Source organism: Protopterus annectens, chromosome 10.part0 (assembly GCF_019279795.1).
Source record: "Protopterus annectens isolate FY-2018-M chromosome 10.part0, PAN1.0, whole genome shotgun sequence".
Classification (NCBI taxonomy): domain Eukaryota; kingdom Metazoa; phylum Chordata; order Ceratodontiformes; family Protopteridae; genus Protopterus; species Protopterus annectens.
In genome coordinates, this window is record NC_056744.1 from 544,586,602 (window position 1) to 544,613,563 (window position 26,962).

General features: G+C 40.9%; 1 protein-coding gene across 1 annotated transcript in view; it reads right to left on the minus strand.

The window, feature by feature from the left end:
• LOC122813215 (4-trimethylaminobutyraldehyde dehydrogenase-like) overlaps window positions 1–25,972 on the minus strand; it is a 306,910-nt gene extending 280,938 nt beyond the window's left edge. The window contains exon 1 of the mRNA XM_044085401.1: window positions 25,840–25,972. The gene's annotated coding sequence lies outside the window, so the exon portion shown is untranslated. The remainder of the gene's footprint in view (window positions 1–25,839) is intronic.
• Window positions 25,973–26,962: the final 990 nt, after the last annotated feature.

Genomic DNA, 26,962 nt, shown 5'->3' on the forward strand with positions numbered 1-26,962 from the left:
TCCGCTGCTGGGGCAGGCCTTGCTGCCACCTGTTTGCTTCACCCCTAAACAACAAATGCAAAAGCTACTTTGCCCTGATCCCCCCTCAGGGGGAGTCACTGAGGGATGCTCTGATGCACGATTGACTCCCAGGTCTACTGTACGCCTTTCACCCATTTCGCCTCATCCCAAAATTTCTGCAGAAAGCTCAAAGGTTGAGAAGCAAAGTGATCCTCATTGCCCCTTATTGGCCCCATCAAGTCTGGTTCCCATTCCTATGGCCTCACCTGACTCACAGCCCGTGGATCCTGGATCAATCTCAAGGACTGCTGTCTCATCCTCAGGGACTATTTCACCCCAATCTCCACAGCCTCAAGCTCACAGCTTGGTTTCTCCACTTCCGATGATTGCCAGGCTACCTGATATTTCATCCCCTGTTCACACGATCCTTCTGCCTTCGCACAAACCATCCACCAGAAAAATTTATTTCAGTAAGTGGACTAGGTTCTCTAGATGGGCCAAAGAACAAAACATGGATTCCTTTTCTATGCCTATTTAGGAGATCCTACATAAATGATTAAGATTTATAAACTAGTGATTGCAAATAAATACACAGAGTAGTAGTAAGTAAGATGGGAGTGGAGCAGTTCAGATTCAAATCATGATGCAGCACAACAGACCCACTGTTTGCGTTGAGAAGAATAGTTGAGAAGAAGCTAGAGATGAGGAAAGAGTCCAAAGGAGTACTCATAGACTTGGAGAAGTCATATAACAAGGTCCCAGGAAAGCTGATTTGATCAGTCCTGTGATGATTCAAAGTCCCAAAAACAAATGTATAAGAATCCAATGACACAAGCGCAAACAGTGTTCAGCTTCACAGATGGGCTCTCACCGGGAGTCAATGCACATCAGGTTTCAGCTTTGAGCCCAATGCTGTTCATACTGCATTACATGGATGGACCACATTAGCAAACAGATCAGAGGGGACAGATCAGCAAAGCTGATGTATGCAGATCATGTGGTCTTGCAGGCAGACTGTTTAACAAGAACTTCAACACAGAATGGGGGAATGGAATGGAATGCAAAACTGAAGGCACATGGAATGAATGTGAATACACATAAGTCAGTTATAATGGCGGCAAATGGACAAAATCAGAAGAAGCTGAGAAATGAGAGAGAAGGGAAAATAGTGGAACAGGTTAACAGCTTCTAGTACCTTGGAGGGGTGGATGAGGAGAAGGTTAAATCTGAATGAGGAGGTTAAAGCTGGAATCAGATGGGCTGCAGCCAACTGGCACAGAGTGTCACGGGAGTGTATGACAGAAGAATGCGAAAGAAACTGAAAAGTAAGATGTACATAATAGTGGTGCGACCAGTACTACTGTATGATACAGAAACCTGGGCAGTGAAGGCAGTGAAGGCAGTTGAAGAAGCTAGAAGTGATGGAAATAAAGTGCCTGAGATGTTTATCCAGTTGCAGCGGAGGTCAAGCAGAACAGATTACAGTGGTTTGGGAACATGTGCAGAAAAGCACAAGACAACCTAGTAAAGAAAATTTGTAAACGACAGGGAGCAGGCACAAAGAAATAAGAGCATCAAGCAAAGAGATGGATGTATTGTGTGAGAGAAGGTCTGTGACAGTCAGGTTTGACCATTAAAGAAGGTAGAAGAGTGGCAGTGAATTGAGAAGGATTGTGACAGCTGATGCGATACCACAACCCCATGTAGAAAATGGAAAAATGGGGAGTTGATGATGACAATGACTATGTATGCAGATACACACACACACACACACACACACACACACACACACACACACACACACACACACACACACACACACACAAGTACATGCAGTAGAAAACCTCTGCACAGACATTGTAAAATATAATGGAAGATCAAAGAGAAATCTTGATTTGTGTCTTGAGTTTTGAAACTAGGATATACAGTATGTGTGCAATTGTCACTACTTCTGGCCTAACAAAGAAATCGATTGCAAACAGTTCCTGAAAGCTATCTTCCTCTTCAGCTTGGAAACCGCTACCAAAGTGACTTTAAGGCCAGAGACACACACACACACACACACACACACACACACACACACACACACACACACACACACACACACACACCACACATGCAAACACAGAGACTCCACAACATGTATGCACATAGTAGAAAGACCATGCGTAAGCACTGTTTGAATCATAGAATATGAAAGGAAGTTTTTGCAATTTTACAGATGCACTTAACATGACAGCACACATTAATATTGATATATTGTTATGCCTGACTTCACTGCATTTTGCTTGGGCAGATTAATACATCCTTCATGTATTCCCTGTTTCAGGAACTGCTGCAGTTTGAATATGACAATGTCACCAAAATGAAAAAGGGAAAGTAGACAAATGCCTTTAAGTGGCTGGGGTCATTTTGTTCTCCTGACCACAGCAGCTGCAGGAAGAGAACTCCACTGGTGCTCTACAGCAGTAAGGATGTGGCTTTAGTAGGTATTGGCCGTGGGCATCAGTAAGGTTAAGCAGACTGGAGATTCTCTATGAGAGGAGTTTAGCAATCCAGACTTATTTCTTCATCACTTTTCAAGCCAGAATTGGTCAAAAGAAGAACTGTCTTCCTTCATTTAGCATGGTCGGTATGCAGGATTATCACACGTTTCTTCTTAAAAGTCTATCCATCTTTTCACACTTCTGCATTGAGATACCTCAACACCCAATGCACTGTAACCCAAACACAGACTCAGCACCTCCTCAAAAAAAAAATAGAGAAAGAGTGACATTCAGCACTTCCAGCCAAAACACCCATAGTCATTTTGTGTTCCATAAGAATAACCATGAACCTAAGGGCAGTAGTGGATCTCAAAATCTTAGTCTCTCCCCAACTAGCCACAAATCTGGTCACTCTCATTCCACCTTTACCGTTATGTGCAAAAAAGATCTATTATTTAGGCATTTAGTAGACTTAGTACACATCAAAATAATTATCAGGCATTTATATGTTTCTGTACAGGCTTTAATGTTATCTTTGCCCTCCTGAATGATTACAGATATGCAAGCCACATTTTACCCTTAACAGATGTATTAGTAGAGTTACTATATATAACTAAGGAATATGGGTGAACAAGTTGGGGGGGGGGGGTGAAGCTTGTCCTAGAAAAAAGAAAAAGGAAAATGTTCAGTAATTTTCCCTTAATGTTCTCCAGGTGTGAGTTTGAGGAATTTGCCCCAGGTTGCAGCACAGTTGTTGGAAGTCTGACTTCCTGCTTTTGTAGCAGATCCTGCTTTCTTACAATCCACTCGTTTTTGTTTATGAGTTTGTCATGTTTCTTTAGTGCCAAGTCTATCTAATTAATTTCATTTTCCCAATCTCAATGACTAAAAAAATATTTAGCTATGTCATAGACAGTTCTGGTAGCAGCTAGGGCCCTTGAATGCCTAAGATTTTTTTTGAATTAGTATGTCACTATCTAGAGCTCATACCACAAAGAACGAAAGCATAACCACAGAGGTTTGACATTTTTATTTATTTACTTAAATTTAACTGGATAGGTGGGTTGGTCCAAGGAACCTTTTCAGCCATGACCGAGGCTGACAGCACAAACAGAGATTACACAGCAAGTAACAATCACTGAGAGTGAGTACAGTTTACAGAAGTTTAAACAAGCAGTGCATATATGGTAAAGTAAGTGAATGTAGGGAAAAGTATACAGCCTTTTTAGATGTCAGAAAACAAAGTTAAGATTTCGAAGTATATATGACATACACCATGCATTTGTAGAATAAAGATAGAATGTTACTAGAAAGGGCTAAGCAGTGTATAAAGCAAACTATTGGCTACTGGGGACAATTAGAGAACAGAGGAGAAGAATGAAAAATCTGAATGAGAAAATATGAGAAAAATACATCTTGGGTACTTGAATACACACTGCCGTTGTCCCCAGCGATATTATCTAAATTTGGATTTCTCTACCATGACTACACTGTCACTGTTGGTATAACGTAAAAACTCTAACACAGACACATTCTTGCTAAACCTGTTCAGGGTTCTCAATACAAGATATGTTTCCTGCCTTTCCTGTAGCTAGTCTAGTCCAGATACTATTTTTCTGTATCCAGGACTGTTTGTAAGCTTCTGAGCCACCCAAGCCTTTCTGTGTTGAAGGAAGCCTTCTAGCTTACCAGTGGGAGTGATAAGCACTAGGTAGCCTATCTAGCACAAGAGAAGTGCTTTCTGGCCCAAAAAGTGTAGTTTACTGGCCGTCTGGACAGTTTTTTCCATCGCTTTCAACTTTTTGGTTTAAAAGCCCACATTTGTGCTTGTTTCCCACCTTTCCTATAACTAGTCTAGTCCAGATATAGATTTGCTGTATCCAGGACTGTTTGTAACCTTTACTATAACTAGTTTAGTCCAGATACAGATTTGCTGTATCCAGGACTGTTTGCATGCTTCTGAGCCCCCCAAGAATTTCTGTGTCAGAGGGAAGCCTTCTAGCTTAACAGTGGGAGTGGTAAGCACGAGGTAGCCTATCTACCACAAGAGGAGTGGTTTCTGGCCCAGAATGTGTAGTTTATTGGCCATTTGGGCAGTTTTTCCATCTCTTTCAACTTTCTGGTTTAAAAGCCCGTGTTTGCTCTTGTTTCCCACCTTTCCTGTAACTAGTCTAGTCCAGATAGAGATTTACTGTATCCAGGACTGTTTGTAAGCTTCTGAGAGCTCCAAAGACTGCTCTTCAATTTTTCCCTTAGATCTGCTAGTTCTCTCCTCTCCTGCCCTTTTACTAGCTTATTAGTCTAGCACTTTACCACACCAGACTTCTTGTAGCAATTATTGTGGCACACAAAAGTGCTACCAGCACTAAACAAGGAAATAGTTCCAGTACTTATTATTAATGCCCACCCCTGCAGGCATGTCTAAAGGTCAGTTCCCTGAGCTTTCTCCTATTAACCTTGTGAACTTGGGCATCCAGAGGCTATGTAGCAACTGCCTCATGTACACCGACAACCTTCTCCTCTTACCTCCCAACACTTAGACTTGCGAGAGATGCACTAATATATCCAAATTGGAAGCTAAGCACTCTCCAGCCAAGACCGGAATAGCTGGTCAAGAGGAGAAGGTCAACACTTGCACCAGACCACATGGAACACACAGCCCTCTAGAACACACACCAGCACTGCCTTCACATAAAAACACAAACAACACATCCACCTTTGGGGAGGCTGTCAATAAAAATCTACCCAAATAGCAGAGACCTCCATGGCAGAAATGCGACCACCACAACATAACAGTAATCACGAGACACATAACTCCTAAACAGTGTGCCACTCAACCAAAGCCCCTAAGGAAAAACAGCATGCCCAGCACACTAGTCATAGGTGATATGATAGTGAGGCATACTGATGTCCCACTCACTAGGTTGAATACTGAGAAAGTAACAGTCAGCTGCCAGTCAGGTGCCAGGATCCGTCACATACCACACACACTCAGGTCCCTCAACAACAGGTACAAATATGACTGTGTCATTGTACATGTGGGGGTGAATAACCTGAGACATACCTCCCTGGACTACATGAAAAGAGACATGGAGGAGCTCTCGGATTATGTAGCCCAGATGGGTATGACCACTAGCCCTGAGCAACATCCTACTATCACCCAGAATGATACCACAGTACAAGCAGAAAATGATTCATTTCAACAATTGGCTAAGTTTCTGGTGTCATTCTAAGGGGATCACGTATCTGTCTGCTTGGGATGACATGACTGACAGACCTCGATACTTTGCCAGAGATGGCTTGCATCTGTCACCCCTGGGCTTCTGGATACTGGCCAAGGCTTTTGCCACCCCTATAGTGCCTTTTTTAGGCGATGTTCCAAAGGCCAAATTACCACCGTAACAGTTACAAACAAATGCAATATGAGGTCAATGCTAGAAGTCTTCTTCTTTTTTCGGCTTTTTCCCAGTTAGGGGTTGCCGCAGTGGATCACTGTCCGCTCATGATTGGCAGTGGAGTTTTACAGTGTTGAGTTGCCAGCCCGGCGCCCAACCTTCCACAGAAGGCACACACATGCAAGCACTCACACCTAGGGCCAATTTAGAGTGTCCAATCCACCTACAGCATGTCTTTGGGATGTGGGAGGAAACCAGAGCACCCGGAGGAAACCCACGCGACCACAGGGAGGACATGCAGACTCCACACAGAAAGCACCCCAGCCAAGGATCGAACTGGAGAACCTCTTGCTGTGAGGCGGCAATGCTAACCGCTGCACCGCTGCGGCTGCTCACTCAATGCTAGAAGTCTAAATCTCAAAATGCACTCGCTCGAAACACGTCTTAAAATGGAGAACATCAACATTTGTGCTGTAACAGACACATGGTTCAACGCAGCAGAAAGCACCCCTGCACTACCAGCCTATAACTCATTCCACACCCTTCGGCCCCAGAACTTGGACAGAAGCTCCAAAGGTGGTCGTGTTTCCATATTCATAAAGGATGCACACACATCCAGACTGGTAGCCCAACATAATGCATCAGAGATACTTCAGGTGCAGCTAATATTGGGTAAGACAGCGATTCAGGTCTTAGCCTGTTATAGGTCCCCAACCATGTCCTAAGACTCACACTCCACATTCCTCAGCACCCTGGAGAATATTAGGGTCCAACCTAACACTCTCATACTGGGCGACTTCAACTACCCCTCCATTAACTGGGAAAACTACTTATATACCTATACACTTGCCCAACGTTTCCTGGAATTCATTAATTCCAATGCCCTGGACAAGCTCGTTCTTATCCCCACTACAGGTAGCAACATCCTTGGCCTGATCATTACTAAGATGGGCGACCGTTGCTCTACACCAATAGTCAACTCCTCCCTGGTTAGATCTGATCACACACTAATCACCTTGGAAAGCCCCCCCGCAAAGGTTACCACCATGAAAAACTTCTCCAAAGCTAACTTTGGGCTCCTAAAAACAGACGAGACTAACTTCACAGCACACATGCAAATGGAGAATAGTTGCATGACCGCCGAATCATACACCAATGCACTGTACAAACACGTACACAAATACATGGATCTCACCATACCCAACAGAACCAAGACGCTCTCCTCCAAAAAAAGAAAGCCAATCTGGTGGTCCTTTGCCATAAACAAACTCTACAACAGAAGGAGAAAACTGATGCGGAATAAGGTGATGTCCCAAGACTGGAAAAACTCCCTTATCAGCCTCAACAAAAAGTGGAGATCCCTCAACAAATCCTCTAAAGCTAGCTATGAAAAACAGAATTGCAGAAGCTAGTAAAGACAACCACAAGGCCTTCTATAGTTATGTAAAGAATCTCCACGGCAATACCCAGATTTGCTCTGAGCTACTGCACCTGGTACCTGCTATACTGAGCCAACAGATATTGCCAATATACTGGCCGACAGATTCAGTGCCAACTTTACCCCCCCCCCCCAAGGACCAATCAGAATACCAGTAGAGTGCCAGGCACCCAGTATTACTGCTGCACAGGTTAAAACAGCACTGTCCAAGGCCAAGAATACAGCTTCTATGGGACCTGACAATATCCCTGGCTGTGTTCTACATGAACTACAGAGTGAATTGGCACCTCACCTGTGTGCCCTGTTCAATCACAGCCTCACCTCAGGCTTTGTCCCTACCAAATGGTGCATTGCTACAGTCATCCCTCTCCACAAAGGCGAAGCAACTACAGACCTTGGGAACTATCTCCCCATTAGGCTGACAAGTCTGATATGCAAAGCTATGGAATGCATCATCATGAACCTAATAAACAAGGATATAGGGAATCTCCAAACTCTAGATCCCACACAGTTTGGTTTTGTGGAGGGTAGATCATGCCTGCACAACTTAGTCGACTTCTATGAGTCAGTCAACAGAGCTGTGGATGAAGGCAAGGTGGTTCATACAGCCTACCTTGATCTGGCCAAGGACTTTGATACCATCCCCCACTCAGGAATCATAGAAAAACTCACTAAGCTAGGCATCAACCCCTACATCACTAGGTGGGTTGCCAACTGGCTCACAGATAGAACCCACAGTGTGAAAGTAGCTGACTCCAAGTCAGACTGCCGACCAGTCACGGGTGGAGTCCCATAGGGATCGGTCCTGGGTCCTCTCCTGTTTGGTATCTACTTCTCAGAAGTCCAGGCCAACATGAAGGGACTCTGGCTGACAAAGTTCACAGACGACTGCAAGTTGGGAGCCATTATTAACTCCCCAAGTGATGTTGACATCCTACAGAAAGGCCACACAGAGAACCATGGCATTAAGCTCAATGCCATAAAATGTGTCATCTTCCCCTTTGGGAAAAACCCAGTTCCCATGAATTACCACATCGATGGTAGTCCACTGAACACAAAAGGCGTTATAAGAGATATGTGAACACAGGTTGACAGAAACTTCTCTTTTGACCACCACATTGTCATTGTGGTCAGAAAGTCCTTCTATGTGGCACATCTCATTACTAAGGGTTTTGCATCCAGGAAGAAAGAGGTCATTGCCTCCCTCTGCTCTTCCCTCATTAGGCCAGTCAAGTACAATAACCCATTTGGCATGTACCTCACTAGACACCTGTATCAACTGGAGTGGCTGCAAATGTACCTCACAAAGAGGATCCTAGGCCTTAAACACTTATCCTATATGGACAGACTCAAAAAAACTCCAACTATTATCTGTCTCATATCCCCTACTAAAAGGTGATCTCTGCTTGACTTACAAAGCCATGTCTGATCCAGCTCTGTTAGAAATGCTACATCTAAAGAAATCCCAATCACTCTGCACCACACACTCCAGAGACCTCAACCTCATTACCACAATGAACAGAACGTGCTAGAGGGACAGGTTCATAACCCAGAGACTACCCATGCTATGGAATAGACTTCCCATACATATCAAACAGAGGACCTCACTAGCCCTCTTCAACAGAAATCTTGATGAGTGGATGGGAAATAGAAAATTCACCCCGGGGATCACTCCAGTGGCTCTACTTGACAGAGGCACTGGAAACTAAGGTCAGGTGGCATGATGCCAGGGTAATCCTATGGGCTAGGCTTGTAAAGGCTACAGGGCCACTAGCCTAGTACACACCCATGAACGTATATAAAGTACACCATTTCATGCATTATTCCCTGCTTAATTACATGCACAGAAGTCCTTGTACAAGCATATATGCCTCACCTCCTATTTTTACAATAATCCTTATGACTGAAAAGAAGATAATCATGCCAATCCTCTGATTTAATCCAGATCTCACAAGCCAAACTAATATCAAAAATACACTGGACAATTTAATTTATTCAGTGATCAAATTTATATTCTAAGCTTCTGGTGTTAGTATAAGAAATTATAACAGAGTCAAAAGTTAGTAATTTGTTTCAATGACTGTGACAGTCTGAATAACCTGAATAGATTCTGTTTCAAAAAGTTTACTGAGTTACAGAAAAGATATTGTAAGAAGTCTTCAACCCAAGTAAGACAGATGGCAGATGGCATTTATCCTGGGCATAATCAATCTTGTACCATCTATCTGGACATGTTCCAAAAAAATTAAAATATTGAGCTTAGATATTGTTAGACATGTATGAGCTTATGCTGTTGACTGTTTTCAACACACTTCCAGTGGTTTCTCAAAAGAATCGTCAAGAAAATTGGATGTGTTACTTTCTCATGCATGTAATATTAACAAGAATAAAATCTGCGGTGGTGGTGCTGCGGTAGCGTTGTTGCCTCACAGTAAGACGCTGTCCGGTTCGATTCTCAGCTAGAGCATCTTCTGCGTGGAGACATGCGTGAATGGGCGTACCTTCGTTGAAGGTTGTGCGTTAGATCTGGCAACTTGGCAAGTAAAAATCAACTGCCAATCATTAGCAGACCGGGAGAAGCCAAAAGACACACTATCTTAAGAGAAATATGCAACCAATTATTATCTCAACCATTGTCTGTGCCATTGTGTATGAAAAATGTTGCTATACTTGTCTGAGGAAATTTTCAATTTAACTAAGGCCTCATGGACATTAATTCTTGCATCAGGAATACCCTTGACAACATGCTTTTCAATTCTCTTGTGACAGAATAAACAATCAGTTCACCTACTTACTTGAGTTACCAGTAACTACAAAAAACGTTTTGACTCTTAGCAATCTCAGCTATATAGCTATCTTTTTCACAGGATACTGAATTACTCACTTGATCGACACTTTGATCAGAAACTGGAGCCAGGTTCACACTTGGACCAGCCCTTGATGTCAGCTTCTTGTCCTCTCAGGCTAATGGGGCATGGTGCTGTACCTGCACTTATTTAATATGTATCTGCTAGTACCTTTTTGAATAGCTCTCCTGATAATAATATCTCATTTCTCCACAGACCTAGTAACAGCAGGATTACACAAATCCTATAAATGGCTGCTAGTTCAGTGGTTATCCAAAAAAGTATTTGGAATTAACTCAAGATCAGTTATTGTGTACTTAATAATCATGTTTCCTACTTTACTAATTGCATTTTCCATTTCTTATGTGTCTAACTTTTCTAGTCTGACTGCGATTATTACTGTTGTCCGAAACTGATCCTGTTTTGCAGATCAAGACATTTTTCTACTTTATACAGTTTGAGGAATTGATCCAGTTTTACAAATCTAATAATGTGTCTACTTTATAAATTGTAAGGAACTGATCTAGTTTTACAAATATAGATTTTTTTTATTTTATAAATTGGGAGGGGTTCAAATCCCCAGAGTGTTCAGCAAGCCTCACACCACAACCAACCCCTTGACTCTTTTACTCCTACCAGGGGCTCGTTGACCATTCGTTCCCATTTGAAGCAAGTGCTGTGTGCCGAAAGGGGTGTCTTCATCTGTCATAAAGGTTGGGGTATTTTATTTATATTTATGCTCAACTTCTCTATACTGCAGCTCAACTACCATGATAGCCGACAATATTTACAAGCATACTACTACACAAAGAGTGTTTAGTCTGTGGTGCTATGCAGCAGAGGCAAGTGCACAAGTCTGGGTCCTCCTCAAGGAACGACTTCAGCCCCACCTCCTGCACAATGTAAAAGAACTGGCAAGTGCTGCTCAATTCCCACCTCCCCATGTTAGCTCCTTTTAGCACTAGGGCAAGTAGTTGAACCTGGGATTTCCAGTGCAAATGTCATGGTTTTATCCCTCTTTGTCAATGGGGCTAGCAAAAGCACATTTACTTTCGACAAACATTTAATATGTCAGTAACACCAGTCTGTCCCATGTTCTTCAGGGATTTTAAGGTGTCTCTGGTGCAGCACCCTGGATTCAATCAGAAAGCCGCATACCAATGCATTTGTGAAATACAAAATCAAAAGGAATAACATAAAACTGTGAAGAATTACTAACTACTAAAAAAAGGAAAAAGTAATTACTAAAACAGATACTGGGACATAGAAATATAGGGGTTGTGGTTGCTATGGCTTTGAGGATTGGTAATGCTTAAGGTGTTTACCTCACAAACACGGGGTACAGGGATTGATTGTCTTCTTTTAAAGGGAAATTGGCTAGACTTAAATGGCCCACAAGGGCAGCTGGGCTAGTACTTACCTATGCACCTATAAATACATATGAATTACCACTATAAAACAATCACATTTTTATTTAACTGTTGATGTACTTGGCAGGACATAATTCCCAGTCTTATGCCTCTACAAGGATGAAAGCTATCAGGAGCTAAAAAGGCACAAGGTCTTTTCCATAAACTATGTAAAGGGGGTTAACAAAACTTAATGAAAGCACTCCAGAAGTAAAGAGTGAGGAAGGGGAGCATGACAGAAGCAGGCCTGTACTATATAAAAATGAACAAGGCCATAGAAGCATCCTTCTGAAAAGTCACACAATCTGGACATAACAAGTGGATTAACTACACCAAGCAGCTTGTTGTTTCCTTGCATCACGATTCCATGACTTTGTTAACCGTAAATGAATAACTGATTAAGGATTTCACTGCACTACATTAAGCCACAAGGTGGCTTAGCACATTTGTCCTTAGCTAAGGAAGCCACTCCACCCAAAGCAACCTGTTATTGTAGCAATGCCAGACTGGTAATACAGCCTTGGCATACAGCCAGGTAAGGATTTCAGCACTGCCAGCACTGAGCTTGCGAAAGCAGCTATATAGCTGCATATATAACCACAGTGATTCAATGTGATTTCTATATATCAAGTCCATGAAACTTATGCTGTTTTACAGATTGCCTGGTCTGCACTGAGTAGAAAGACAACCAACTGTGCAGTTCATGGCTGGTCAGGATGTCAGGTACACATAGTATATGCTGAGTCATGCTCTGCTTGCATTAAGCCATTACAGTTTATTTATTTAGTTCTTTTGAACAGGTGAGTGGAGTGGATCACATGGGCCCCTTTTCAACTGCAGCCCTTTTACAACAGTACAATAACAAAAGTATATTATCAAAACTATCTACATTAAATAAAGAATGCAGCACACAGGGCAGAAAAAAAATATGTGTTAGATTAGACAAACATTAAAGTCAACGGGCTGCTACTGATTAGCAGTTGAAGTTCCAGCCTACAAAAGGCGCAGCAGCTGGAATTTACCATCCAGAGTGATATGCAGTGAGTCAAAGTCGGACATCATAATCTCCCACGTTTTTGCAACTACGTCTTGCAGCAAAAACACAACCTTTTCTGAAGGCCACCCAGGGGACAGTCTGATGGACTATACAGGGAAATAAGCTTTTTGAATAATGGGTGCATGAAACAGACCTACAAAGAGGCACCACATTCAGAAATGATGGTGGAATTCAAAACCTCAAGTAGTACATATAAAACAAATGTAAAGGGAGTAAGATAGTATAACTTGCTAATTCACTAAGAATGAAAACTCATCTAGTAGGAGGGGACATGGGATGATACTATATGACAAGCAATCTTTATTTACCATCAATGTCTACATTCTAGAAATGCATATCCAAAGAAGAAAATGCTGAAATATGAGTTGGGGACAGGAAAGGCATTAAATGTTATGAAAGAAATACAGTTTCTGCAACCATACTGAATATTGGCCAAATTAACACATTTTTTTCTCTTTTTATAGTCAGCATTACTCTGTATCAAAACATTCAAAGTATCCATGCTGTAACTCAGTTAATACAGCAGAATTCTGTGATGTTTAATTCCAGACAAGCGTAACTTGCTTCCAATGACAGCAAATGCACTGAGGATCGGAATTGCCGAACTGCAATTGCTGAAAAAAAAAACACTTACTTTAAATTTTTTGCAAGTGAGGCAGCCCCCCACACACACACACACACTCCCAATATGTGAGGCAAGTCCTCCACACACCCTAAACTTATACATCAACAGTTATTTCTAATGTAGGAGCTCCAATCATCAGCAGGTTGAACTTTGGGCAACTGGACCTCAAGAATTCAATGTTCATCCACCAGTAAGGCAACATAGTAACTTATTTGCTTAAGTGTTTTCTTAGAATGAGAGAAAAACAAGTTATTCCCATCTACTGAAATCAGAAATACAACTTCTGATTGGCATTCGACATAAGAACCCTAAACTGCTTCTAAAACTTTAACTTTAAGCCTTAAACTCTAGCCCTAACACTAGCGTTAAAACTGTAACCCTAAAATGCTAAATCGTAACCCCCTAAACTTTAACACTAACCACAAGGCAGTCTTCAGACAGTCTAACTCACAGCTGTGCTACTTCCACAGGACAACCATGGCTGCTGAATGTAAAGATACTGGCAGATTTCAGTCAAACTGTCACTGTAAATTAAACCAAGATTTACTAAACAAACAAGTAGGTAGCCTTGCAAGACTAAATCAGAGAACAGGGACACTGAAATAAAGGAACTTACTTCTTAGTAGATTATTATTCAGTTTAACTATAGTAGCATAGATTAGTACTAAGCTAACCTGCCCTTGGGAGCCATTTTAAGCCTAGCCAATTATCCCTTATGAGAATCAAACACTGCACCTTGTGTTTGTAAGGCAAACACCTTAACCATTAGGCCATCCTCCTAACCTTCATAGCAGGGATACATTTAAAGTTTAAGGGTACACAGAGGATTCATAGAGTGCATACAGTCCAGAATACCACTGAGGAGTCTAGCCCAATTTCCCCTGAGCACTATCTTGCTCAGAGCATAAAGTAGGAAAATGAAAGATGAGCTGGAAGCCTTAATCCCCTGTACAAATTGCTGGACAACAAAGGAAACTATTGCAGCTACTTTTCTTCCTGTCAAATCCACCTCTGCTAAAATGTAATTTACTCAGTTAACAAGACGCTATTCAGCTGACTTTGTTACACACAGATAAAAAAGAAAGTAATACAAATACACAAACTAAGCAATGGTGGTTGAGGCATTCAACAAGCACAGAATATGCAGGTAGCTGAGAACAGCTATTATAAATCAAGATTGCAGACAAGAATATGTTGTAGCCAGCCCACAACACCTACGCAATTATGTACAGTGTGCAATATAAGGCAAACTGGTTTACTGACTTGTTCAATATAAACCATTTCAGAATTTGTGCCTAGTGAATCCAATTATCCAGTCCTCTTTCAGAAATGTTACCTATCTTTCCCTACTCTTCACTAACACCTCCCCCCTGCAAGATGATCAGCCCATATATAAAGGCAGGGTTAGAAAGGAAAACAAGCTAAGTCTCATCAAATGATTTATAAAAATCAGTGCATACCAAAACTATATATTCACCATTCTGAAGGTGGTATGGGCCTCCTCGAAACTGATTACATGTATAGCAATCGTGGGACTGCATACATATCTGCTAACCTTACAAGACCCAAACTTAGTGAAAGTTTTGAAACATGAGGAGAAGTCTATGATGACTTCCCTGCTTAGTTTATCAGAAGCATATTGGTGTTAAGCGGGAATGGAAATCAAACCAGAACTAGAAAAAAAAACAGGCAGCAACTGAATGTGCCAAAAAAAAAAAATATATATATATATATATATATATATATATATATATATATAAGGTGAAGGATCAGATGAGAAGGCAAGAAATGTGGAAAATGCATAAATGCAGTTGCAAGTACAGAAAACTCTTGAAACAACCTCATGTTGATTAGGACTGAACACAGGAATGGTTAAGGAGAAGTGAATTTAAAGCAAAAGAAAGATAAGCATTGGCGGCCCAAGACAGTGGACTATGTACATGCTGCTTTACAAAGTCCTTTGAACATGTGGGAGAAACAGACAAATGTATGTTTTGTAAAACAGAATTGGAAACAGTTGCACATCTTGTTGCTGGTTGTGATATACTAATGGCAGAAGGACTGCATACTGAAAAGCATAATAATATGGTAAGACTGTTGCACTGCTGATTGTGCAAACATAATACTGAAGTAGCTGCAAAACACTGGAAACACAAGCCATAAAGCATTATACAAAATGATGAAGTTTATAACACATAGGATCACCCATTACTAAAAGTTCAAAAAAGATGTGAGAAAAACAGATATAGTAGTCCATGAAAAGAAGACAAAAGTAGCATTGATCACTGAAACTGCTACATCCACTGACTACAATGTCTTATGTACAAAGAGACACAAAGTTGTAAAATACCAGGATTTGCAGGCAGAAACAAGGGCAATGTGGAAGAAGGATACCCAGACAGTTCCAATAGAAGTAGGAGCTACAGGTCTTATAAAAAAAAAAAGAATTTACAACAGTGCTTAGATATGTTACAGAGGGTCTATATCATATAATCGACATTTAAAAATGTCGAGTCACCTTTACTCGACACAAAAATGTCGAACTCTATAAGTTTGTCGAACGGCCAAATCACCAATTTCTTTCCAAGGGAAATAAATCAGAAGGCCAACAAACAACACCGTATAAAAACAAATTAATTTAAGTGGAGGGCTTCACCCCCACACCCCCCCCAACTAAATATTCTAACTCCAAGATAGCAGTACAGTCAGGGAAAGGGCAGGTGTGACAGAACGGCCAACTGATTTCTTGCCCTTGGAATGAAATCTGTGATTTGGCTGTTCGACAAACTTAGAGTTCGACATTTTCGTGTCAACTACAGGTGACTCGACACTTTCAAATGTCGATCTTCTAATATAGACCATGGCCATAGGCATAGGGCACCATACAGACCAGCCTCTTAAAGGGCGCCGTTTTAATTTATGTACATATTTTTTATGTATGTATTTATTTGAATTAACAACGTTTGCACTCTTCTCGGTGCCCTGCTTAAGTGTAACCGGAAGTCGGAACCATGGGGGAGGGGGTGAGTACCCTCCCAATTACAGCTGCAGGTTGGCGAGGATGCTTTAAAAAAAAAAAAGCTTTACTCCGCGTTACAACGAGAGTCTGCTGTAAGGAGAAACATGAACATGCGTGCATCACGACACATTTGGACGTTTGGTTTAGAAAGGCTCTGTTTCCCCTCCTCCCCTCCGCTTAGTAAGTGGTTTTTGGTGTTATCGAAAGGAGTTAGGGTGGGGTTGTTGCAGGGTCAGTCTGTGGGGCCGGTAGGAATTAAAGCAGATGATTTGCCAACATTTTCCGCAGGGCCTGGCAGGTAATATAAACCACAAAAATGGTGACCTATTGAGCTGTGAGCTAGTCAAACTGCGCTTTCTTTTGCGGGCTATATGGGGCAGGCGGGCGGCCTGAGGGAGGTGCTGGGAATTTAGCCACTGCTGGGATAGGTCTCTCCTCCCCCATTCTACTGCATAACCAATCCAGCCATGTGGCTTGGGCCTTGCTTGCTAGGGTGTAGCAGCGTATGTTTGTAGATCTGGTGTCTGGCGTTTAGACATGGGTGTTTTTGTAGTGTATTAAACAATTTTGTCTTTCATATGTGCGGAGTGCAAAGTTTGTCAGACTTCTCACTTTGGGTGATTGCCTGTGTAGTACTGGTTGTCTGATTATGATACTGGGTAGTTTGCTAGTAAGAAATGGTCACCTGGACAAATTTGTTGCTTCGTGTTGCCAGAATCAGAAAAAATGGTCACTTTTGCACTGTCTTCGTGTTGAGTCTAGTAGCACATAGTTTATTAGGTGGTAAAAAAGTACAGTGATGGGTATCAGATAGAGGATTCAGATGCAAATTTTGCAGAGTTCAATGTAAAGTTTAGTTTTCATTATTGATTGCGAGATGTTGAGTACTCTAGTATAACTTTAGTACTTTGTTTAGAACATCAGTACCACGCTACTGTTTAGAACATCATACCATGACAGGAATAAAAGTAGTAACGTAGACAGAAACTTCTTATAGTGATGTTTAACTAGTGATGCATTTTTAAGGTTAATTATATAAATTTCCATTTTCAGTTTTTATTACACCCAAGAAGTTGCATTTATTGGGAAGCTGAAGTTGTAAGCAAATGTAGGCTGAATTAGCTGAATTACATACTGAAAATGTATTGCTGGTCTGTAAAGACGTGAGGCAGAGTTTTATGGAAGGATTATTTTCCTCATTATTAAAAGTAATGTACAGAAGATTTAGCTGCAGACAGAAACAAGTTAACTTTTAGCTTATGCACCATGCAGGTCCTTTGTTCTAAGTTTTCACCGAAAGTTACAGAAGAGGATAACATTTCTGCTGTTTTGAGTAGTTGTGAAGTGGGAGAATTGTAATTACAGTAAAGAATCAACTCTGTGCAGCTGTTGATGCTATAAGCAGTGCAGTTTAATGTTCTCATTCTGCCAGTGGCATGTCACATTGCCAAACTCTTTTTTTTCTTTCTTTTTTTTTATGCAAGTCTTGCTAAACACTCTTTAACAATAAGTGTCATGATTAAAGGATTTTGCTTAACATCTTTTTTTGTACTACAGGTTGATTTGTTATGTGATACTATAACTGATTATTATTGCATGATCATTGGGCTGATGAAACCCAAGCTCCCCCTTTTCTGTATATTTTTAAGAAACACTATTGTATACTTAATTGCAAAATGTTTCCAATTGTGTGTGTATTTCTTATACTGTGTTATACTTTTTGCACTACTTTATCTGCATCTTGTGTATGAAATGCTTGCGATCATGACTGAAAAGGGTCCTTGCAGCAGCTTGTCTACCAGGGAAACAGCTGCAGGTAACAAATAAACTGATGAATATTTCTTTGCCTCTTGCTAAGAATAAGAGGGAGCAAGCCCTCCAAAACTGGAAACACTCCCTCCTCAACTTAAACAAACAAATGAGACTTCCTGTGAAGTCTTCCCAAAGCAAACTGTGTGTCCAAAGTAGCTTCCTCAACAAAGCACAACCAAAAGGCATTCGATAGTTACGTCAGTACCCTAAAAGGCAAGGCCCAGATTTGTACAAAACTGGCAGTTAATATTACCACATATACTGAGTGTGTGAACACAGCTAACCTTTTAGCTGACAGGTTCTGTGAAAACTTCACTCCCCTGTCCCCGCCACATGTACCCCGTGACATCCGTTCCACCTGTCCCCTACCTTGTATCTCTAAAGAACAGGTAGTAAATGCCCTCTATAAGGCCAAAAACACAGCATCCATGGGACCTGATAACATCCTGGGCTGCATCATACATGGGCTCCAACATGAATTAGCAACACCATTGGGTACTCTTTTCAGTCGTAGTCTAAGCACCGGCTTCGTACCAGCTGAATGGAAAACAACCTTGCACAAAGGTGGTGCTTCCACTAACCTCAGGAACTATAGAACTATTAGCCTGACTAGACTTATCTGCGAGGCCATGGAGCGAATCATCATGGACCTTATCAAAAAAAATGTAGGTAATCTCCAAACACTTGACCCTACTCAGTTTGGACTTCTCAAAGGGAAATCATGCCTGTTAAAGCTGGTGGACTTCTTTGAGACAGTCACCAAGGCCCTGGACGAGGGGAAATCTGTGCATACAGCCTACATGGACTTTGTAAATTAAACAGTTTAAATTAACTTAAGCTTCTATTTTCTGAGAACATGACTTTTATAGTAAAATATGTGTGAAGGAGCAACAGATAAAGCAGGTTTATTAAAGGAAAATTCCACCGTCCTTCACTTGCAGTTTAACTACATTACAGTGTATCTTTTCTTCCTATGCATTTAAATAATTGAAGGAAATGACTAGAGTGGCTTTCTTTGGGAGTGACCTACCTGTGAGTGTGGCTTACACCGGTTTACATGATTATTGTGTGGGTGGGGCTTAAGGGGCGCCGGAGTAATACTTCACCTAGGGTGCCATTTCAGCTAAGGCTGGCCCTGATCACTCAGGTGCAGTTTATTGTCAGCAGTTTGAATTCTGAGTGGCAGCACCAAGAAAATGAAATAGGAGGAAGATTCAGCTTGGTTGTTGATGCATATGTTTTAGTGATGACTTTTTCTGAGACACCCCATCAGAGGCCAAGTGGCATGAACCTTCTGCTGTGAAGATTCTTTTTACAGGAACCGTTTTGTGACAGTCTTTTTGGAGTCTCGGATCCTTGCTTGCTTGTTCCATGAACTTTAGGATTCTTTGCAAGAGTGAGTTTGTCCTGTTGTGCTTAACCCATTAGCCTATACTTTTTAGATAATGGTAAGCAGGATCTAATAACTCTTTTAGACAGATTTTAGTTAAGGAGTATTTAGCAGGTCAGATAATACTTTATCAGAAACCATCTATTTTTTTAAACATTTTATTTTAAATTTCCTCTGAACAAAACTGTACATTGTCTGTACACTTATTTTCTCTAACTGTATAACCCAGCTTCTTTTATTTAAAAGATGTTTATTAATCCTGAAAGCTCATGGCTATTTCTTGATTGATTGATGTAAGGGTGCTCACTGCTGTGAGACTAGTTGTTGACATCTGTCACTGACTGAGCCACTCTGCTCAGTTTACATTACCATCAATTTCCATATTTTATTTGGTTTACGTTTTCTTAAGAGTGAAAGAGTAACAGAAATGTGGCAGGCTTGATCTGGCTGGTAACAGTTCTAACATAAATCAGAAGAGGGTTGTAGAACTAAAAGTTATTACTAGCATTTCACTGGAATTAGTGTGTGTGTGTGTGTGTGTGTGTGTGTGTGTGTGTGTGTGTGTGTGCTCGCAAATGAAACAGTTTATTTACATTGCAGTTACTGTGGATAATCTAGGACTGTGACACACTCAATTCAAAGTGAAGTTGAAGAAGGACCTATGTAGGTGTGGAAGTTGTCAGCTATGCTCATGCATCAGTGACTAACAGTTGTCAATACAAACAGCTAGTCACGCAAATATTGTCTATCTGTTGCTTTTGATACTCTTCCTAATTTTGCAGTTAAACAGATAAAGCAAAATTTTCAGTAGGCAAAATGAAGGTATTTACCTGTGTATTGATAGAGTTTTGCAGTCAGTCTCATCCCCTTCCTCACATAAAGATTTGATAATTAAGTTTTTGAAAAAAGTTTCAGTTTAGATGTTTATATCACTTTCACTTCAGCAAGACACAGTCTCAGCAGCTACAATTAAGGGTGGCAACAGTGACACTGCCAGCCCAGCTATCTGGAATTTTGTGAATATTAATATGATTCATATAGGTTCATAGGTAGGTACTAGGCTATCGGCCCTAGGGCCTATATAAGCCTAGCCAAAAAAGTACCCAGGCTTTCGCCACCCAAGAAAATTATCTGTTACAGTATGACTGATTTTTCATGCATTATAAAAATTGAATGAACTGGAGTGGCCTTTGTGGGAGTGACCCATCTGTGGGTGTGGCTCTGGGGTGTTCTTTAAGTATGGTGTGGGTAGGGCTTAAGGGGCACCAGAGCAGTACTTCGCCTAGGGCGCCATTTCAGCTAAGGCCGGCCCTGATATAGACCCATTACCGATACATGTAACTCTGTATGAATTGCAGGAGTCATTAATGGGCACACTGCAGGTGCCGCAAAGAGCACTTCTGGCCAACATCAAATATTGAAACAATACTATTTTCATGAACTTGAATCATACTTTGACTTAGGAATGGGGTATCTTCCCGTCACTGTACTAGAAACCCAGAGGACTTGGGGAAATTAAAAAAACAGGAAATGTATTTTTAAGTGATAATCTGAACTCAAAATATGACTGATTTTTCATGCATTATAAAAATTGAATGAACTAGAGTGGCCTTTGTGGGAGTGACCCATCTGTGGGTGTGGCTCTGGGGGTGTTCTTTAAGTATGGTGTGGGTAGGGCTTAAGGGGCACCAGAGCAGTACTTCACCTAGGGCGCCATTTCAGCTAAGAAAGAGCACTTCTGGCCAACATCAAATATCGAAACAATACTATTTTCATGAACTTGAATCATACTTTGACTTAGGAATGGGGTCTCTTCCCGTCACTGTACTAGAAACCCAGAGGACTTGGGGAAATTAAAAAAACAGGAAATGTATTTTTAAGTGATAATCTGAACTCAAAAATATGACAGTATAACAATCAAGAAGCTGCTTTTTAGGGGGTAAGTGAATTTAACCACAACAGTATACTAGCATGTAGCAACATGACCTGCTGCTATACTCTGTAAGGCGGGTTAGTATTTGTTTAACTCACCCCTACTGCCTTTGTATGCCACTACAATAATTTATTTATATTTACTTATTTGTCTTTGCTTACCAGGAAAGTCCGACTGGGTAAAACCCATTTTCAGCAGAGGCCCGGGGAGAAAAGTTCCATTTGCTTACATTGAATTATACTAAATAAATATATTACAATAAATTATAATAAAGTGCTGTGTGAGGAAGGTTAATGGGTGCCTGCCTCCCTTACAAAATGTAACAGACTAGGTAAACCAGATATTATGTGGAGAGTGTAGCCATAACTCACACCTAATAAAATAATCGTCACTTATTTCTAGCAGTGGGGAAGACCAGGGACAGGCATTCTCTGGCTCCAATGCTGTATTCAAACTCATTCTGCTTGGTGCTTCCCTGAGGACCAGCAAATGCAGGCAGCCTCACCAACCATCTTAAGTAATGCGTATGATGCCACTTGTCAGTACTTCAGCAAGCATCTGGGCTTGCTTTGTGGCAGGACCAAACACTGGAAGAAAAATTATCTACAGATGAATTTTTTCACGCTGTGAAAATGTGTGCTATTATTTTATTACCTGTTACTAGAATTACTTCAAATATAGTAACGATAGTGTGTTGTAGCACGGCAAGTAGAATAGTTTTGAAAAAATGATGGATGTCCGACCCCACAGAAAATTACATTAAACAATGGGCTCATCAGCAAACAATCCTCACCTGTCAGAAAAGTATAAAGAAAAGAGGTTTGTCTTACTGTAGTTCTGTGTATAAGACACACTTCATTGTTTTGCAAGCTTTCTAATGCAATTTACTAAAAACAAATAGTTTCCCCCATAATTTTAAAAGCACATCATTGACTGATTATTTGGAATGATAGGGATTACTTATGTGTAATAATTTGAGTCTGTTTTGTCACTACAATGAACAGTTGTGTGAACATCCCGATGTTTATCTGTCAATTCTAGTGGTACGTTTACACTGAAGATAACTTTACTACTAGCAAGATTTACCTGTGTCTAACACGCAAGGAATAATAGTAGATGGTATAAAGACACATGGTACTTACCGTGAAACACTTAGTAAATACATTGAAATATTAAGATAAGCACAATATATTGATAGAAATCGATCCCCCCTGGTTGCAGAGGAACATTTGGGGATCTCACTGTTGCAAAAGGAGGCTACTGCTAGGAACAGGGCAGTATGGTCTTCCATACTCAGCTTTACTGTGCCTTTCATCAAGACAAGAACTTCACAAAAACAGTGGATAAATAAATAATTCTATTGATGAGAGATTATATTCTGAACAGCAACTTGGATTCCAAGTTTGTTACACTACAGTCTCAAGCAATGAAATACTCCTAGAAATAATGTCTATGGTTAAGAAACTAAGTAGGCATGTCCCAGTTCAGTAATTCCCACTGTGAGATTCTCTGTTCTGCATTTTTCATTTATTTGACCTTTTTGACAATCACTTGGTTGTTGTTTGTCTTTTGGCTTTTGGGCGTAAGGGGTCACCACAGCCGAAATCCGGTCCACTAATGATTGGCAGTAGATTTTTACAAAACGCCGAGGTGCCAGCTCGATGCCCAACCTTCAACAAAGGCACGCCCATTTATGCACACGTCTTTCGAACATTACCCAACCGCGGGGAGGACATACAGACTCCACACAGAAGGCACTCCCAAGCCCAGCTGAGAACTGAACGGGAGAACCTCTTGCTGTGAAGTAACAACGCTATCGCCGTACCACCGCGGCATGTGGTGGTAATATGGAGAGGACTGTTGCTTCTCTTAACACCATGCTATTAAGTATGTTGGGGGACAGTAGCTCCCATATTAAAAGACAATCCTTGCAGCTGCTTAAACACAATTGATAATGCCTTAACCTGATGTACTTATGAGTTTATTAATATTTATGCTTTATGAGTTGTAGGTAAGCTTTCTTTACCATTTAACTGTAAGCAGCAGCCTGGGGCGGGCAGGGGCAGAAAATGGCAAATCCTTGACATTTTTAGCTTTCCAACCTATTGCATGGACTTTGATAAAAATGTGAAAACACGTCCTATCTGTGCGATGACTACATATTAATCTTACAAATGTTCACATTCCATGTGTTTGAAAAGATGGCAGCCATTTAGTACCATACAATATTTCTAGGCTCTTCCATAAACTAAATACTTTTTAAGTCAATGACTTTTATATACTGTTTGATTGGGTAACGTGTCCGAATTAATGAAGATTTAAAACCCTTACTATCTTGCCCAGCCGTGAAGTTCAGCTGTAGTTCAAAAGTTCTACTACAGAAAAAATAACAGCTACGCAGCTCTTTGTATACCGTCATAAAAGAGAACGAACCAGATTTGTTGCTTCCCGATGTGCAAATATAAATATTAATGCTGTGATAATGTCAATTAGTGTGTTTTCATTCACACTGAAGGTTGTTTTAGGCAGGGATATCATTGAAAATATAGAAAATCATGTTTCTGTTTATGTATGTGGTTTTTATCTTTCTTTTAATACAGTGAGCTTCCCGATGTTAAAATAGAAGCACAAGTGCTATGATAATGTGAGTTAATGTGTTTTGGTTCATATTACATATTATTTTTGGCAGGGTAATCAGTGAAAATGAAGAAAGTAATGTTGCTGTGTCAATTACTGTGTTTTCGTTCACATTAAAGGTTGTGTAATATATATTCTTCAGAACCCCAACCCAAAACACTGCCATCAACCATTCCATTCCCAAACACCTGTTAGCATCATCCACCATCAGTTCTATAAAGCTTTACATTTTTCAAGTTTTCTGTAAAAAAGAAATGTGTGATACATAAATAGTTTACCGTTTAATAAATACAGTTCAGCAGAAAGTGTTTCCAAGCGGTCTGTGTTTTTCTTGTCAGCATTGTTTCTTCACAGCAAAAGTACTCCTTTTCTCAGCAACAGACCAGTCTGCCAATTGAAGTGTGCATCCGTCATGCATGCAAAACAGGAAAAAGATTTCCACGATTGCTTCTCTTCCTCAATGTCAGCTAGTTTTTCAACAGTAAACACAAAGAGTGACAACTTACAATGTTTCCCACAGCTGTTTTGCATATTAAAAATCTGAAGAGAACTTTATAAGTTTATAACAGCAATACTTTAAATTGTCCCTAATGCCCCCCCCCCCATTATTTTTGGCTTTAGTTAGATTTTTTGTTCTAAGAAGTTGAGAGCCATGGTGCCATAGGTGACACAAACATACAGAGGCAGCAGATGCGCACTCTGCCATCGGTTGAACAAGCATGCAGAGACAGTAGTTGCACACTGTGCCATCGGTGGCACAAACATACAGAGACAGCACATGCACACTGTGCCATCGGTTGAACAATCATGCAGAGACTGCAGCTGCACACTGTGCCATCAGTGGCACAGAGACAGCAGCTGTACACTATGCCATTGGTGGCACAAGCATGCAGAGACAGCAGCTGCACACTGTACCATCGGTGGCACAAACATGCAGAAACTGCAGCTGCACACTGTGCCATTGCTGGCACAAACATACAGAGACAGCAGCTGCATGCTGTGCCATTGGTAGTACAAGCATGCAGAGACTGCAGCTGCACACTGTGCCATCGGTGGTACAAGCATGCAGAGACTGCAGCTGCACACTGTGCCATCGGTGGTACAAGCATGCAGAGAGTGCAGCTGCACACTGTGCCATCGGTGGCACAAACCTACAGAGATAGCAGATGCACACTGTGCCATCCGTGACACAAACATACAAAGACAGCAGATGCACAGTGTGCTATCAGTGGCACAAACATATAGACTGACTGCATGCAGATACAGCAGATGCACACTGTCACCAGTGGTACACTAGCATCGTGGAAAGTAAGGTGAAACTGAAGTCATTCTGGAATCAAACAAGCACTTGCTAAATAAAACAACAAAGCACTATCTTTGATTTTCCCTTCTTGTGTGGCTCACAAGGGCTGGATGTCATACTAGTATTGCGTTTAGCAAGTACAAGCAACACTCTATGTTGGGTAGCCCACATTGAACTTGGATCCCTGTCACCCCTCCCCGAGGTTTCTGAGTGACCGTTTGAGAGTCCTATCAGTTTTAATAACTGCAAACTCTACATTATCAGAACGTACTATTAACTTGCCATCAGAAGTTCAAATATAACGTTATCAGATCCGAATAGTACATCAATTCACACGGTTTTAGAACGATTAAAAGAGTCCGTAAACAGGGACTCCACAAAACATCTTACGGCCAGTCTCCGGCACAGAATCTAAGTTCTACCTCATATTCGCACGCATGGCTCCTGACTCTAAGCTTCCTTTTCATCCGTGTAATACTTTGCACTTACCGGTGAGCACCTGCCGTAGTGATCCGTTCTGATGTGTTCCTCTCGTTTCTGGTGTCACTTTTCTTCTCTGCAGCTGGTCTTGTTCAGAGCTGTGTCCCCTCCCTCTGTCTCTTCCTTTCTACAGCGTAGGTGCGTAATATGACTCCTACTCGCGTTACATAATACAATTCGCCAAATAACGTACCCCTCACTCAACCTCAACTGTCTAGATTATATTCACTTTTTTGTATCTTATTTTGTATCTGTTCCTCATAAAATTTGTGATTTTCTGCAAATCGCTGGACATTAAAGCCGCTAAATAATGATCTACTACGGTTGATTTTTTCAGGTGTATCTTTCAGAAAACACATGCTAACATAAATCCTGTTATACAACTTTCGAAGAACAGTCTTTAAAACATGTCCGTATTTTGGGGCCTCTGTCCCCTATTAATTTAGGCTTTGTCCAGATTTCTTGCTGTATGAGGTTGAGATGTATGGCCAAATGCAGAACACTTTGCTGAACGACTTTCTATATTTTTGTTACTATTACAACTATTAAAATCTCGCTTTACAAAGAAGATAAAGAAGCAGGAGCGGGCGCCAGCGCCAGATGTGCCGGAGACTCCGAATCCCGGCAAGTGACTGTCAAAAAGTATGTCCATTATTTTGCTTCATAATCCCAGTTTTGGCATATAACTGTTCCTTGTAAAAATGAGTGTTTTTTTTTTCTGGCAAATCACCGAGGATTGCATTCAATAAAGAATGAAGACGTTTTACATTTCACTCTGATGTTTTAGATAAGATCGCCACAGAAGTCTGGACGAGAAGACAAAACAGGTTTGCACCCATTATTAAATATGGGTTTACGAATCAAACACATTCTACAGGGACTGTTGAACATCATTGTATTCCCCCCACAAACAATATGGTAATGCATTACACAACAGACTCAAGGGAACTTGAAAGAATTATTACTAAGAATTGGATGTTGTTACAAGCAGGCAGTGATATTTGCGGTTTATTTAACACCCGACCCGACCAGCATTTACATATAGAAACAAGCTAAATTTTAAAGGTATATTGGAAAAAAAGGTCATATGAAAGGTACCCCAGTGACTAGGAAATGTGAACACAGTTCTTAT